Source organism: Larus michahellis, chromosome 7 (genome assembly GCF_964199755.1).
Source record: "Larus michahellis chromosome 7, bLarMic1.1, whole genome shotgun sequence".
NCBI lineage: Eukaryota > Metazoa > Chordata > Aves > Charadriiformes > Laridae > Larus > Larus michahellis.
Genome location: NC_133902.1, coordinates 14,654,082 through 14,670,361, shown reverse-complemented (window position 1 = coordinate 14,670,361; position 16,280 = coordinate 14,654,082).

Genomic DNA, 16,280 nt, shown 5'->3' with positions numbered 1-16,280 from the left:
TATACATCCTGCTATATCTCCCACATGGAAAATGCAAGGAGGGAGAAGTCGGGATTATGTTTTATGTTTAGACTTTCTCGGAACTGCTTCAAATCAACTCGATATCTTTGTGCTGTAAATCTCCCAACAGCCAAACGCAAAAGCAGCAAACATCTCGCTGTATGTCCCACATCCAAAGTGCCAAGAGAGTAATGTAGAGCTTGCTCTCCCTGTCTTTGAGTACTGTTTGCACTGTCCCGGTTACCTCTTTGCTAACATTCTCTTCAGAGCTGCAGTGAAACCAGGAACCACGTGGAGAAGGCACCCACACTGAAAGTGCCTGGAGGGAACGTTGGGGCTTCTTCTCAGTGTCTCTGACATAGGGTTTCACTGTCCCGGGAAAGTCTCTGCTAACACCCTGCAGAGCGCAGTGCCCAATATACAGAAACGTCTTGCGGTATCTCCTACAGGGAAAGTGCCAGGAGGAATTGTGGAGCTTGTTCTCAGTGTCTCTGAGAATTGCTCTGATTATCCATGTGACCTCTTTGCTAAGACTCTCCAGAGAGCCGTCCTCAAAACCAACACACATCTTGACATATCTCCCTCATTGATCGCAGTGTCTCCAGGAACGGCATTCAAGGAGCCAGGAATTTTTCTCCCTACACTGTCCATTGAGTTGTCCTCAAAACCAATATACATCCTGCTATATCTCCCACATGGAAAATGCCAGGAGGGAGAAGTGGGGATTATGTTTTATGTTTAGACTTTCTCGGAACTGCTTCAAATCAACTAGATAGCTTTGTGCTGTAAATCTCCCAACAGCCAAACGCAAAAGCAGCAAACATCTCGCTGTGTGTCCCACATCCAAAGTGCCAAGAGAGTAATGTAGAGCTTGCTCTCCCTGTCTTTGAGTACTGTTTGCACTGTCCCGGTTACCTCTTTGCTAACATTCTCTTCAGAGCTGCAGTGAAACCAGGAACCACGTGGAGAAGGCACCCACACTGAAAGTGCCTGGAGGGAACATTGGGGCTTCTTCTCAGTGTCTCTGACATAGGGTTTCACTGTCCCGGGAAAGTCTCTGCTAACACCCTGCAGAGCGCAGTGCCCAATATACAGAAACGTCTTGCGGTATCTCCTACAGGGAAAGTGCCAGGAGGAATTGTGGAGCTTGGTCTCAGTGTCTCTGAGAATTGCTCTGATTATCCGTGTGACCTCTTTGCTAAGACTCTCCAGAGAGCCGTCCTCAAAACCAACACACATCTTGACATATCTCCCTCATTGATCGCAGTGTCTCCAGGAACGGCATTCAAGGAGCCAGGAACTTTTCTGCCCACACTGTCGGGGACAGTTCCTTAAAACCAATATACATCCTGCTATATCTCCCACATGGAAAATGCCAGGAGGGAGAAGTGGGGATTATGTTTTATGTTTAGACTTTCTCGGAACTGCTTCAAATCAACTAGATAGCTTTGTGCTGTAAATCTCCCAACAGCCAAACGCAAAAGCAGCAAACATCTCGCTGTATGTCCCACATCCAAAGTGCCAAGAGAGTAATGTAGAGCTTGCTCTCCCTGTCTTTGAGTAGTGTTTGCACTGTCCCGGTTACCTCTTTGCTAACATTCTCTTCAGAGCTGCAGTGAAACCAGGAACCACGTGGAGAAGGCAGCCACACTGAAAGTGCCTGGAGGGAACGTTGGGGCTTCTTCTCAGTGTCTCTGACATAGGGTTTCACTGTCCCGGGAAAGTCTCTGCTAACACCCTGCAGAGCGCAGTGCCCAATATACAGAAACGTCTTGCGGTATCTCCTACAGGGAAAGTGCCAGGAGGAATTGTGGAGCTTGGTCTCAGTGTCTCTGAGAATTGCTCTGATTATCCGTGTGACCTCTTTGCTAAGACTCTCCAGAGAGCCGTCCTCAAAACCAACACACATCTTGACATATCTCCCTCATTGATCGCAGTGTCTCCAGGAACGGCATTCAAGGAGCCAGGAACTTTTCTGCCCACACTGTCGGGGACAGTTCCTTAAAACCAATATACATCCTGCTATATCTCCCACATGGAAAATGCCAGGAGGGAGAAGTGGGGATTATGTTTTATGTTTAGACTTTCTCGGAACTGCTTCAAATCAACTAGATAGCTTTGTGCTGTAAATCTCCCAACAGCCAAACGCAAAAGCAGCAAACATCTCGCTGTATGTCCCACATCCAAAGTGCCAAGAGAGTAATGTAGAGCTTGCTCTCCCTGTCTTTGAGTAGTGTTTGCACTGTCCCGGTTACCTCTTTGCTAACATTCTCTTCAGAGCTGCAGTGAAACCAGGAACCACGTGGAGAAGGCACCCACACTGAAAGTGCCTGGAGGGAACGTTGGGGCTTCTTCTCAGTGTCTCTGACATAGGGTTTCACTGTCCCGGGAAAGTCTCTGCTAACACCCTGCAGAGCGCAGTGCCCAATATACAGAAACGTCTTGCGGTATCTCCTACAGGGAAAGTGCCAGGAGGAATTGTGGAGCTTGGTCTCAGTGTCTCTGAGAATTGCTCTGATTATCCGTGTGACCTCTTTGCTAAGACTCTCCAGAGAGCCGTCCTCAAAACCAACACACATCTTGACATATCTCCCTCATTGATCGCAGTGTCTCCAGGAACGGCATTCAAGGAGCCAGGAACTTTTCTGCCCACACTGTCGGGGACATTTCCTTAAAACCAATATACATCCTGCTATATCTCCCACATGGAAAATGCAAGGAGGGAGAAGTGGGGATTATGTTTTATGTTTAGACTTTCTCGGAACTGCTTCAAATCAACTAGATAGCTTTGTGCTGTAAATCTCCCAACAGCCAAACGCAAAAGCAGCAAACATCTCGCTGTATGTCCCACATCCAAAGTGCCAAGAGAGTAATGTAGAGCTTGCTCTCCCTGTCTTTGAGTACTGTTTGCACTGTCCCGGTTACCTCTTTGCTAACATTCTCTTCAGAGCTGCAGTGAAACCAGGAACCACGTGGAGAAGGCACCCACACTGAAAGTGCCTGGAGGGAACGTTGGGGCTTCTTCTCAGTGTCTCTGACATAGGGTTTCACTGTCCCGGGAAAGTCTCTGCTAACACCCTGCAGAGCGCAGTGCCCAATATACAGAAACGTCTTGCGGTATCTCCTACAGGGAAAGTGCCAGGAGGAATTGTGGAGCTTGGTCTCAGTGTCTCTGAGAATTGCTCTGATTATCCGTGTGACCTCTTTGCTAAGACTCTCCAGAGAGCCGTCCTCAAAACCAACACACATCTTGACATATCTCCCTCATTGATCGCAGTGTCTCCAGGAACGGCATTCAAGGAGCCAGGAACTTTTCTGCCCACACTGTCGGGGACAGTTCCTTAAAACCAATATACATCCTGCTATATCTCCCACATGGAAAATGCCAGGAGGGAGAAGTGGGGATTATGTTTTATGTTTAGACTTTCTCGGAACTGCTTCAAATCAACTAGATAGCTTTGTGCTGTAAATCTCCCAACAGCCAAACGCAAAAGCAGCAAACATCTCGCTGTATGTCCCACATCCAAAGTGCCAAGAGAGTAATGTAGAGCTTGCTCTCCCTGTCTTTGAGTAGTGTTTGCACTGTCCCGGTTACCTCTTTGCTAACATTCTCTTCAGAGCTGCAGTGAAACCAGGAACCACGTGGAGAAGGCAGCCACACTGAAAGTGCCTGGAGGGAACGTTGGGGCTTCTTCTCAGTGTCTCTGACATAGGGTTTCACTGTCCCGGGAAAGTCTCTGCTAACACCCTGCAGAGCGCAGTGCCCAATATACAGAAACGTCTTGCGGTATCTCCTACAGGGAAAGTGCCAGGAGGAATTGTGGAGCTTGGTCTCAGTGTCTCTGAGAATTGCTCTGATTATCCGTGTGACCTCTTTGCTAAGACTCTCCAGAGAGCCGTCCTCAAAACCAACACACATCTTGACATATCTCCCTCATTGATCGCAGTGTCTCCAGGAACGGCATTCAAGGAGCCAGGAATTTTTCTCCCTACACTGTCCATTGAGTTGTCCTCAAAACCAATATACATCCTGCTATATCTCCCACATGGAAAATGCCAGGAGGGAGAAGTGGGAATTATGTTTTATGTTTAGACTTTCTCGGAACTGCTTCAAATCAACTAGATAGCTTTGTGCTGTAAATCTCCCAACAGCCAAACGCAAAAGCAGCAAACATCTCGCTGTATGTCCCACATCCAAAGTGCCAAGAGAGTAATGTAGAGCTTGCTCTCCCTGTCTTTGAGTACTGTTTTCACTGTCCCGGTTACCTCTTTGCTAACATTCTCTTCAGAGCTGCAGTGAAACCAGGAACCACGTGGAGAAGGCACCCACACTGAAAGTGCCTGGAGGGAACGTTGGGGCTTCTTCTCAGTGTCTCTGACATAGGGTTTCACTGTCTCGGGAAAGTCTCTGCTAACACCCTGCAGAGCGCAGTGCCCAATATACAGAAACGTCTTGCGGTATCTCCTACAGGGAAAGTGCCAGGAGGAATTGTGGAGCTTGGTCTCAGTGTCTCTGAGAATTGCTCTGATTATCCGTGTGACCTCTTTGCTAAGACTCTCCAGAGAGCCGTCCTCAAAACCAACACACATCTTGACATATCTCCCTCATTGATCGCAGTGTCTCCAGGAACGGCATTCAAGGAGCCAGGAACTTTTCTGCCCACACTGTCGGGGACATTTCCTTAAAACCAATATACATCCTGCTATATCTCCCACATGGAAAATGCAAGGAGGGAGAAGTGGGGATTATGTTTTATGTTTAGACTTTCTCGGAACTGCTTCAAATCAACTAGATATCTTTGTGCTGTAAATCTCCCAACAGCCAAACGCAAAAGCAGCAAACATCTCGCTGTATGTCCCACATCCAAAGTGCCAAGAGAGTAATGTAGAGCTTGCTCTCCCTGTCTTTGAGTAGTGTTTGCACTGTCCCGGTTACCTCTTTGCTAACATTCTCTTCAGAGCTGCAGTGAAACCAGGAACCACGTGGAGAAGGCAGCCACACTGAAAGTGCCTGGAGGGAACGTTGGGGCTTCTTCTCAGTGTCTCTGACATAGGGTTTCACTGTCCCGGGAAAGTCTCTGCTAACACCCTGCAGAGCGCAGTGCCCAATATACAGAAACGTCTTGCGGTATCTCCTACAGGGAAAGTGCCAGGAGGAATTGTGGAGCTTGGTCTCAGTGTCTCTGAGAATTGCTCTGATTATCCGTGTGACCTCTTTGCTAAGACTCTCCAGAGAGCCGTCCTCAAAACCAACACACATCTTGACATATCTCCCTCATTGATCGCAGTGTCTCCAGGAACGGCATTCAAGGAGCCAGGAATTTTTCTCCCTACACTGTCCATTGAGTTGTCCTCAAAACCAATATACATCCTGCTATATCTCCCACATGGAAAATGCCAGGAGGGAGAAGTGGGGATTATGTTTTATGTTTAGACTTTCTCGGAACTGCTTCAAATCAACTAGATAGCTTTGTGCTGTAAATCTCCCAACAGCCAAACGCAAAAGCAGCAAACATCTCGCTGTATGTCCCACATCCAAAGTGCCAAGAGAGTAATGTAGAGCTTGCTCTCCCTGTCTTTGAGTACTGTTTTCACTGTCCCGGTTACCTCTTTGCTAACATTCTCTTCAGAGCTGCAGTGAAACCAGGAACCACGTGGAGAAGGCACCCACACTGAAAGTGCCTGGAGGGAACGTTGGGGCTTCTTCTCAGTGTCTCTGACATAGGGTTTCACTGTCTCGGGAAAGTCTCTGCTAACACCCTGCAGAGCGCAGTGCCCAATATACAGAAACGTCTTGCGGTATCTCCTACAGGGAAAGTGCCAGGAGGAATTGTGGAGCTTGGTCTCAGTGTCTCTGAGAATTGCTCTGATTATCCGTGTGACCTCTTTGCTAAGACTCTCCAGAGAGCCGTCCTCAAAACCAACACACATCTTGACATATCTCCCTCATTGATCGCAGTGTCTCCAGGAACGGCATTCAAGGAGCCAGGAACTTTTCTGCCCACACTGTCGGGGACATTTCCTTAAAACCAATATACATCCTGCTATATCTCCCACATGGAAAATGCAAGGAGGGAGAAGTGGGGATTATGTTTTATGTTTAGACTTTCTCGGAACTGCTTCAAATCAACTAGATATCTTTGTGCTGTAAATCTCCCAACAGCCAAACGCAAAAGCAGCAAACATCTCGCTGTATGTCCCACATCCAAAGTGCCAAGAGAGTAATGTAGAGCTTGCTCTCCCTGTCTTTGAGTACTGTTTGCACTGTCCCGGTTACCTCTTTGCTAACATTCTCTTCAGAGCTGCAGTGAAACCAGGAACCACGTGGAGAAGGCACCCACACTGAAAGTGCCTGGAGGGAACATTGGGGCTTCTTCTCAGTGTCTCTGACATAGGGTTTCACTGTCCCGGGAAAGTCTCTGCTAACACCCTGCAGAGCGCAGTGCCCAATATACAGAAACGTCTTGCGGTATCTCCTACAGGGAAAGTGCCAGGAGGAATTGTGGAGCTTGTTCTCAGTGTCTCTGAGAATTGCTCTGATTATCCGTGTGACCTCTTTGCTAAGACTCTCCAGAGAGCCGTCCTCAAAACCAACACACATCTTGACATATCTCCCTCATTGATCGCAGTGTCTCCAGGAACGGCATTCAAGGAGCCAGGAATTTTTCTCCCTACACTGTCCATTGAGTTGTCCTCAAAACCAATATACATCCTGCTATATCTCCCACATGGAAAATGCCAGGAGGGAGAAGTGGGGATTATGTTTTATGTTTAGACTTTCTCGGAACTGCTTCAAATCAACTAGATAGCTTTGTGCTGTAAATCTCCCAACAGCCAAACGCAAAAGCAGCAAACATCTCGCTGTGTGTCCCACATCCAAAGTGCCAAGAGAGTAATGTAGAGCTTGCTCTCCCTGTCTTTGAGTACTGTTTGCACTGTCCCGGTTACCTCTTTGCTAACATTCTCTTCAGAGCTGCAGTGAAACCAGGAACCACGTGGAGAAGGCACCCACACTGAAAGTGCCTGGAGGGAACGTTGGGGCTTCTTCTCAGTGTCTCTGACATAGGGTTTCACTGTCCCGGGAAAGTCTCTGCTAACACCCTGCAGAGCGCAGTGCCCAATATACAGAAACGTCTTGCGGTATCTCCTACAGGGAAAGTGCCAGGAGGAATTGTGGAGCTTGGTCTCAGTGTCTCTGAGAATTGCTCTGATTATCCGTGTGACCTCTTTGCTAAGACTCTCCAGAGAGCCGTCCTCAAAACCAACACACATCTTGACATATCTCCCTCATTGATCGCAGTGTCTCCAGGAACGGCATTCAAGGAGCCAGGAACTTTTCTGCCCACACTGTCGGGGACATTTCCTTAAAACCAATATACATCCTGCTATATCTCCCACATGGAAAATGCCAGGAGGGAGAAGTGGGGATTATGTTTTATGTTTAGACTTTCTCGGAACTGCTTCAAATCAACTAGATAGCTTTGTGCTGTAAATCTCCCAACAGCCAAACGCAAAAGCAGCAAACATCTCGCTGTATGTCCCACATCCAAAGTGCCAAGAGAGTAATGTAGAGCTTGCTCTCCCTGTCTTTGAGTAGTGTTTGCACTGTCCCGGTTACCTCTTTGCTAACATTCTCTTCAGAGCTGCAGTGAAACCAGGAACCACGTGGAGAAGGCACCCACACTGAAAGTGCCTGGAGGGAACGTTGGGGCTTCTTCTCAGTGTCTCTGACATAGGGTTTCACTGTCCCGGGAAAGTCTCTGCTAACACCCTGCAGAGCGCAGTGCCCAATATACAGAAACGTCTTGCGGTATCTCCTACAGGGAAAGTGCCAGGAGGAATTGTGGAGCTTGGTCTCAGTGTCTCTGAGAATTGCTCTGATTATCCGTGTGACCTCTTTGCTAAGACTCTCCAGAGAGCCGTCCTCAAAACCAACACACATCTTGACATATCTCCCTCATTGATCGCAGTGTCTCCAGGAACGGCATTCAAGGAGCCAGGAATTTTTCTCCCTACACTGTCCATTGAGTTGTCCTCAAAACCAATATACATCCTGCTATATCTCCCACATGGAAAATGCCAGGAGGGAGAAGTGGGGATTATGTTTTATGTTTAGACTTTCTCGGAACTGCTTCAAATCAACTAGATAGCTTTGTGCTGTAAATCTCCCAACAGCCAAACGCAAAAGCAGCAAACATCTCGCTGTATGTCCCACATCCAAAGTGCCAAGAGAGTAATGTAGAGCTTGCTCTCCCTGTCTTTGAGTACTGTTTTCACTGTCCCGGTTACCTCTTTGCTAACATTCTCTTCAGAGCTGCAGTGAAACCAGGAACCACGTGGAGAAGGCACCCACACTGAAAGTGCCTGGAGGGAACGTTGGGGCTTCTTCTCAGTGTCTCTGACATAGGGTTTCACTGTCTTGGGAAAGTCTCTGCTAACACCCTGCAGAGCGCAGTGCCCAATATACAGAAACGTCTTGCGGTATCTCCTACAGGGAAAGTGCCAGGAGGAATTGTGGAGCTTGGTCTCAGTGTCTCTGAGAATTGCTCTGATTATCCGTGTGACCTCTTTGCTAAGACTCTCCAGAGAGCCGTCCTCAAAACCAACACACATCTTGACATATCTCCCTCATTGATCGCAGTGTCTCCAGGAACGGCATTCAAGGAGCCAGGAACTTTTCTGCCCACACTGTCGGGGACATTTCCTTAAAACCAATATACATCCTGCTATATCTCCCACATGGAAAATGCAAGGAGGGAGAAGTCGGGATTATGTTTTATGTTTAGACTTTCTCGGAACTGCTTCAAATCAACTAGATATCTTTGTGCTGTAAATCTCCCAACAGCCAAACGCAAAAGCAGCAAACATCTCGCTGTATGTCCCACATCCAAAGTGCCAAGAGAGTAATGTAGAGCTTGCTCTCCCTGTCTTTGAGTACTGTTTGCACTGTCCCGGTTACCTCTTTGCTAACATTCTCTTCAGAGCTGCAGTGAAACCAGGAACCACGTGGAGAAGGCACCCACACTGAAAGTGCCTGGAGGGAACATTGGGGCTTCTTCTCAGTGTCTCTGACATAGGGTTTCACTGTCCCGGGAAAGTCTCTGCTAACACCCTGCAGAGCGCAGTGCCCAATATACAGAAACGTCTTGCGGTATCTCCTACAGGGAAAGTGCCAGGAGGAATTGTGGAGCTTGGTCTCAGTGTCTCTGAGAATTGCTCTGATTATCCGTGTGACCTCTTTGCTAAGACTCTCCAGAGAGCCGTCCTCAAAACAAACACACATCTTGACATATCTCCCTCATTGTTCGCAGTGTCTCCAGGAATGGCATTCAAGGAGCCACGAACTTTTCTGCCCACACTGTCGGGGACAGTTCCTTAAAACCAATATACATCCTGCTATATCTCCCACATGGAAAATGCCGGGACGGAGAAGTGGGGATTATGTTTTATGTTTAGACTTTCTCGGAACTGCTTCAAATCAACTAGATAGCTTTGTGCTGTAAATCTCCCAACAGCCAAACGCAAAAGCAGCAAACATCTCGCTGTATGTCCCACATCCAAAGTGCCAAGAGAGTAATGTAGAGCTTGCTCTCCCTGTCTTTGAGTACTGTTTGCACTGTCCCGGTTACCTCTTTGCTAACATTCTCTTCAGAGCTGCAGTGAAACCAGGAACCACGTGGAGAAGGCACCCACACTGAAAGTGCCTGGAGGGAACGTTGGGGCTTCTTCTCAGTGTCTCTGACATAGGGTTTCACTGTCCCGGGAAAGTCTCTGCTAACACCCTGCAGAGCGCAGTGCCCAATATACAGAAACGTCTTGCGGTATCTCCTACAGGGAAAGTGCCAGGAGGAATTGTGGAGCTTGGTCTCAGTGTCTCTGAGAATTGCTCTGATTATCCGTGTGACCTCTTTGCTAAGACTCTCCAGAGAGCCGTCCTCAAAACAAACACACATCTTGACATATCTCCCTCATTGATCGCAGTGTCTCCAGGAACGGCATTCAAGGAGCCAGGAACTTTTCTGCCCACACTGTCCATTGAGTTGTCCTCAAAACCAATATACATCCTGCTATATCTCCCACATGGAAAATGCAAGGAGGGAGAAGTCGGGATTATGTTTTATGTTTAGACTTTCTCGGAACTGCTTCAAATCAACTAGATATCTTTGTGCTGTAAATCTCCCAACAGCCAAACGCAAAAGCAGCAAACATCTCGCTGTATGTCCCACATCCAAAGTTCCAAGAGAGAGCTTGCTCTCCCTGTCTTTGAGTACTGTTTGCACTGTCCCGGTTACCTCTTTGCTAACATTCTCTTCAGAGCTGCAGTGAAACCAGGAACCACGTGGAGAAGGCACCCACACTAAAAGTGCCTGGAGGGAACATTGGGGCTTCTTCTCAGTGTCTCTGACATAGGGTTTCACTGTCCCGGGAAAGTCTCTGCTAACACCCTGCAGAGCGCAGTGCCCAATATACAGAAACGTCTTGCGGTATCTCCTACAGGGAAAGTGCCAGGAGGAATTGTGGAGCTTGGTCTCAGTGTCTCCAAGAATTGCTCTGATTATCCGTGTGACCTCTTTGCTAACACTCTCCAGAGAGCCGTCCTCAAAACCAACACACATCTTGACATATCTCCCTCATTGATCGCAGTGTCTCCAGGAACGGCATTCAAGGAGCCAGGAATTTTTCTCCCTACACTGTCCATTGAGTTGTCCTCAAAACCAATATACATCCTGCTATATCTCCCAATGGAAAATGCAAGGAGGGAGAAGTGGGGATTATGTTTTATGTTTAGACTTTCTCGGAACTGCTTCAAATCAACTAGATAGCTTTGTGCTGTAAATCTCCCAACAGCCAAACGCAAAAGCAGCAAACATCTCGCTGTATGTCCCACATCGAAAGTGCCAAGAGAGTAATGTAGAGCTTGCTCTCCCTGTCTTTGAGTACTGTTTGCACTGTCCCGGTTACCTCTTTGCTAACATTCTCTTCAGAGCTGCAGTGAAACCAGGAACCACGTGGAGAAGGCACCCACACTAAAAGTGCCTGGAGGGAACATTGGGGCTTCTTCTCACTGTCTCTGACATAGGGTTTCACTGTCCCGGGAAAGTCTCTGCTAACACCCTGCAGAGCGCAGTGCCCAATATACAGAAACGTCTTGCGGTATCTCCTACAGGGAAAGTGCCCGGAGGAATTGTGGAGCTTGGTCTCAGTGTCTCTGAGAATTGCTCTGATTATCCGTGTGACCTCTTTGCTAAGACTCTCCAGAGAGCCGTCCTCAAAACAAACACACATCTTGACATATCTCCCTCATTGATCGCAGTGTCTCCAGGAACGGCATTCAAGGAGCCAGGAACTTTTCTGCCCACACTGTCCATTGAGTTGTCCTCAAAACCAATATACATCCTGCTATATCTCCCACATGGAAAATGCAAGGAGGGAGAAGTCGGGATTATGTTTTATGTTTAGACTTTCTCGGAACTGCTTCAAATCAACTAGATATCTTTGTGCTGTAAATCTCCCAACAGCCAAACGCAAAAGCAGCAAACATCTCGCTGTATGTCCCACATCCAAAGTTCCAAGAGAGAGCTTGCTCTCCCTGTCTTTGAGTACTGTTTGCACTGTCCCGGTTACCTCTTTGCTAACATTCTCTTCAGAGCTGCAGTGAAACCAGGAACCACGTGGAGAAGGCACCCACACTAAAAGTGCCTGGAGGGAACATTGGGGCTTCTTCTCAGTGTCTCTGACATAGGGTTTCACTGTCCCGGGAAAGTCTCTGCTAACACCCTGCAGAGCGCAGTGCCCAATATACAGAAACGTCTTGCGGTATCTCCTACAGGGAAAGTGCCAGGAGGAATTGTGGAGCTTGGTCTCAGTGTCTCCAAGAATTGCTCTGATTATCCGTGTGACCTCTTTGCTAACACTCTCCAGAGAGCCGTCCTCAAAACCAACACACATCTTGACATATCTCCCTCATTGATCGCAGTGTCTCCAGGAACGGCATTCAAGGAGCCAGGAATTTTTCTCCCTACACTGTCCATTGAGTTGTCCTCAAAACCAATATACATCCTGCTATATCTCCCAATGGAAAATGCAAGGAGGGAGAAGTGGGGATTATGTTTTATGTTTAGACTTTCTCGGAACTGCTTCAAATCAACTAGATAGCTTTGTGCTGTAAATCTCCCAACAGCCAAACGCAAAAGCAGCAAACATCTCGCTGTATGTCCCACATCGAAAGTGCCAAGAGAGTAATGTAGAGCTTGCTCTCCCTGTCTTTGAGTACTGTTTGCACTGTCCCGGTTACCTCTTTGCTAACATTCTCTTCAGAGCTGCAGTGAAACCAGGAACCACGTGGAGAAGGCACCCACACTAAAAGTGCCTGGAGGGAACATTGGGGCTTCTTCTCACTGTCTCTGACATAGGGTTTCACTGTCCCGGGAAAGTCTCTGCTAACACCCTGCAGAGCGCAGTGCCCAATATACAGAAACGTCTTGCGGTATCTCCTACAGGGAAAGTGCCAGGAGGAATTGTGGAGCTTGGTCTCAGTGTCTCCAAGAATTGCTCTGATTATCCGTGTGACCTCTTTGCTAAGACTCTCCAGAGAGCCGTCCTCAAAACAAACACACATCTTGACATATCTCCCTCATTGTTCGCAGTGTCTCCAGGAACGGCATTCAAGGAGCCAGGAACTTTTCTGCCCACACTGTCGGGGACATTTCCTTAAAACCAATATACATCCTGCTATATCTCCCACGTGGAAAATGCCAGGAGGGAGAAGTGGGGATTATGTTTAGACTTTCTCGGAACTGCTTCAAATCAACTCGATATCTTTGTGCTGTAAATCTCCCAACAGCCAAACGCAAAAGCAGCAAACATCTCGCTGTATGTCCCACATCCAAAGTGCCAAGAGAGTAATGTAGAGCTTGCTCTCCCTGTCTTTGAGTACTGTTTGCACTGTCCCGGTTACCTCTTTGCTAACATTCTCTTCAGAGCTGCAGTGAAACCAGGAACCACGTGGAGAAGGCACCCACACTGAAAGTGCCTGGAGGGAACGTTGGGGCTTCTTCTCAGTGTCTCTGACATAGGTTTTTACTGTCTCGGGAAAGTCTCTGCTAACACCCTGCAGAGCGCAGTGCCCAATATACAGAAACGTCTTGCGGTATCTCCTACAGGGAAAGTGCCCGGAGGAATTGTGGAGCTTGGTCTCAGTGTCTCTGAGAATTGCTCTGATTATCCGTGTGACCTCTTTGCTAAGACTCTCCAGAGAGCCGTCCTCAAAACCAACACACATCTTGACATATATCCCTCATTGATAGCAGTGTCTCCAGGAACGGCATTCAAGGAGCCAGGAATTTTTCTCCCTACACTGTCCATTGAGTTGTCCTCAAAACCAATATACATCCTGCTGTATCTCCCACATGGAAAATGCCAGGAGGGAGAAGTGGGGATTATGTTTAGACTTTCTCGGAACTGCTTCAAATCAACTCTATATCTTTGTGCTGTAAATCTCCCAACAGCCAAACGCAAAAGCAGCAAACATCTCGCTGTATGTCCCACATCCAAAGTGCCAAGAGAGAGCTTGCTCTCCCTGTCTTTGAGTACTGTTTGCACTGTCCCGGTTACCTCTTTGCTAACATTCTCTTCAGAGCTGCAGTGAAACCAGGAACCACGTGGAGAAGGCACCCACACTGAAAGTGCCTGGAGGGAACATTGGGGCTTCTTCTCAGTGTCTCTGACATAGGTTTTTACTGTCTCGGGAAAGTCTCTGCTAACACCCTGCAGAGCGCAGTGCCCAATATACAGAAACGTCTTGCGGTATCTCCTACAGGGAAAGTGCCAGGAGGAATTGTGGAGCTTGGTCTCAGTGTCTCTGAGAATTGCTCTGATTATCCGTGTGACCTCTTTGCTAAGACTCTCCAGAGAGCCGTCCTCAAAACCAACACACATCTTGACATATCTCCCTCATTGATCGCAGTGTCTCCAGGAACGGCATTCAAGGAGCCAGGAATTTTTCTCCCTACACTGTCCATTGAGTTGTCCTCAAAACCAATATACATCCTGCTATATCTCCCAATGGAAAATGCAAGGAGGGAGAAGTGGGGATTATGTTTTATGTTTAGACTTTCTCGGAACTGCTTCAAATCAACTAGATAGCTTTGTGCTGTAAATCTCCCAACAGCCAAACGCAAAAGCAGCAAACATCTCGCTGTATGTCCCACATCGAAAGTGCCAAGAGAGTAATGTAGAGCTTGCTCTCCCTGTCTTTGAGTACTGTTTGCACTGTCCCGGTTACCTCTTTGCTAACATTCTCTTCAGAGCTGCAGTGAAACCAGGAACCACGTGGAGAAGGCACCCACACTAAAAGTGCCTGGAGGGAACATTGGGGCTTCTTCTCACTGTCTCTGACATAGGGTTTCACTGTCCCGGGAAAGTCTCTGCTAACACCCTGCAGAGCGCAGTGCCCAATATACAGAAACGTCTTGCGGTATCTCCTACAGGGAAAGTGCCAGGAGGAATTGTGGAGCTTGGTCTCAGTGTCTCCAAGAATTGCTCTGATTATCCGTGTGACCTCTTTGCTAAGACTCTCCAGAGAGCCGTCCTCAAAACAAACACACATCTTGACATATCTCCCTCATTGTTCGCAGTGTCTCCAGGAACGGCATTCAAGGAGCCAGGAACTTTTCTGCCCACACTGTCGGGGACATTTCCTTAAAACCAATATACATCCTGCTATATCTCCCACGTGGAAAATGCCAGGAGGGAGAAGTGGGGATTATGTTTAGACTTTCTCGGAACTGCTTCAAATCAACTCGATATCTTTGTGCTGTAAATCTCCCAACAGCCAAACGCAAAAGCAGCAAACATCTCGCTGTATGTCCCACATCCAAAGTGCCAAGAGAGTAATGTAGAGCTTGCTCTCCCTGTCTTTGAGTACTGTTTGCACTGTCCCGGTTACCTCTTTGCTAACATTCTCTTCAGAGCTGCAGTGAAACCAGGAACCACGTGGAGAAGGCACCCACACTGAAAGTGCCTGGAGGGAACGTTGGGGCTTCTTCTCAGTGTCTCTGACATAGGTTTTTACTGTCTCGGGAAAGTCTCTGCTAACACCCTGCAGAGCGCAGTGCCCAATATACAGAAACGTCTTGCGGTATCTCCTACAGGGAAAGTGCCCGGAGGAATTGTGGAGCTTGGTCTCAGTGTCTCTGAGAATTGCTCTGATTATCCGTGTGACCTCTTTGCTAAGACTCTCCAGAGAGCCGTCCTCAAAACCAACACACATCTTGACATATCTCCCTCATTGATCGCAGTGTATCCAGGAACGGCATTCAAGGAGCCAGGAATTTTTCTCCCTACACTGTCCATTGAGTTGTCCTCAAAACCAATATACATCCTGCTGTATCTCCCACATGGAAAATGCCAGGAGGGAGAAGTGGGGATTATGTTTAGACTTTCTCGGAACTGCTTCAAATCAACTCTATATCTTTGTGCTGTAAATCTCCCAACAGCCAAACGCAAAAGCAGCAAACATCTCGCTGTATGTCCCACATCCAAAGTGCCAAGAGAGAGCTTGCTCTCCCTGTCTTTGAGTACTCTTTGCACTGTCCCGGTTACCTCTTTGCTAACATTCTCTTCAGAGCTGCAGTGAAACCAGGAACCACGTGGACAAGGCACCCACACTGAAAGTGCCTGGAGGGAACGTTGGGGCTTCTTCTCAGTGTCTCTGACATAGGGTTTCACTGTCCCGGGAAAGTCTCTGCTAACACCCTGCAGAGCGCAGTGCCCAATATACAGAAACGTCTTGCGGTATCTCCTACAGGGAAAGTGCCAGGAGGAATTGTGGAGCTTGGTCTCAGTGTCTCTGAGAATTGCTCTGATTATCCGTGTGACCTCTTTGCTAAGACTCTCCAGAGAGCCGTCCTCAAAACCAACACACATCTTGACATATCTCCCTCATTGATCGCAGTGTCTCCAGGAACGGCATTCAAGGAGCCACGAACTTTTCTGCCCACACTGTCGGGGACAGTTCCTTAAAACCAATATACATCCTGCTATATCTCCCACATGGAAAATGCCAGGAGGGAGAAGTGGGGATTATGTTTAGACTTTCTCGGAACTGCTTCAAATCAACTAGATAGCTTTGTGCTGTAAATCTCCCAACAGCCAAACGCAAAAGCAGCAAACATTTCGCTGTATGTCCCACATCCAAAGTTCCAAGAGAGAGCTTGCTCTCCCTGTCTTTGAGTACTGTTTTCACTGTCCCGGTTACCTCTTTGCTAACATTCTCTTCA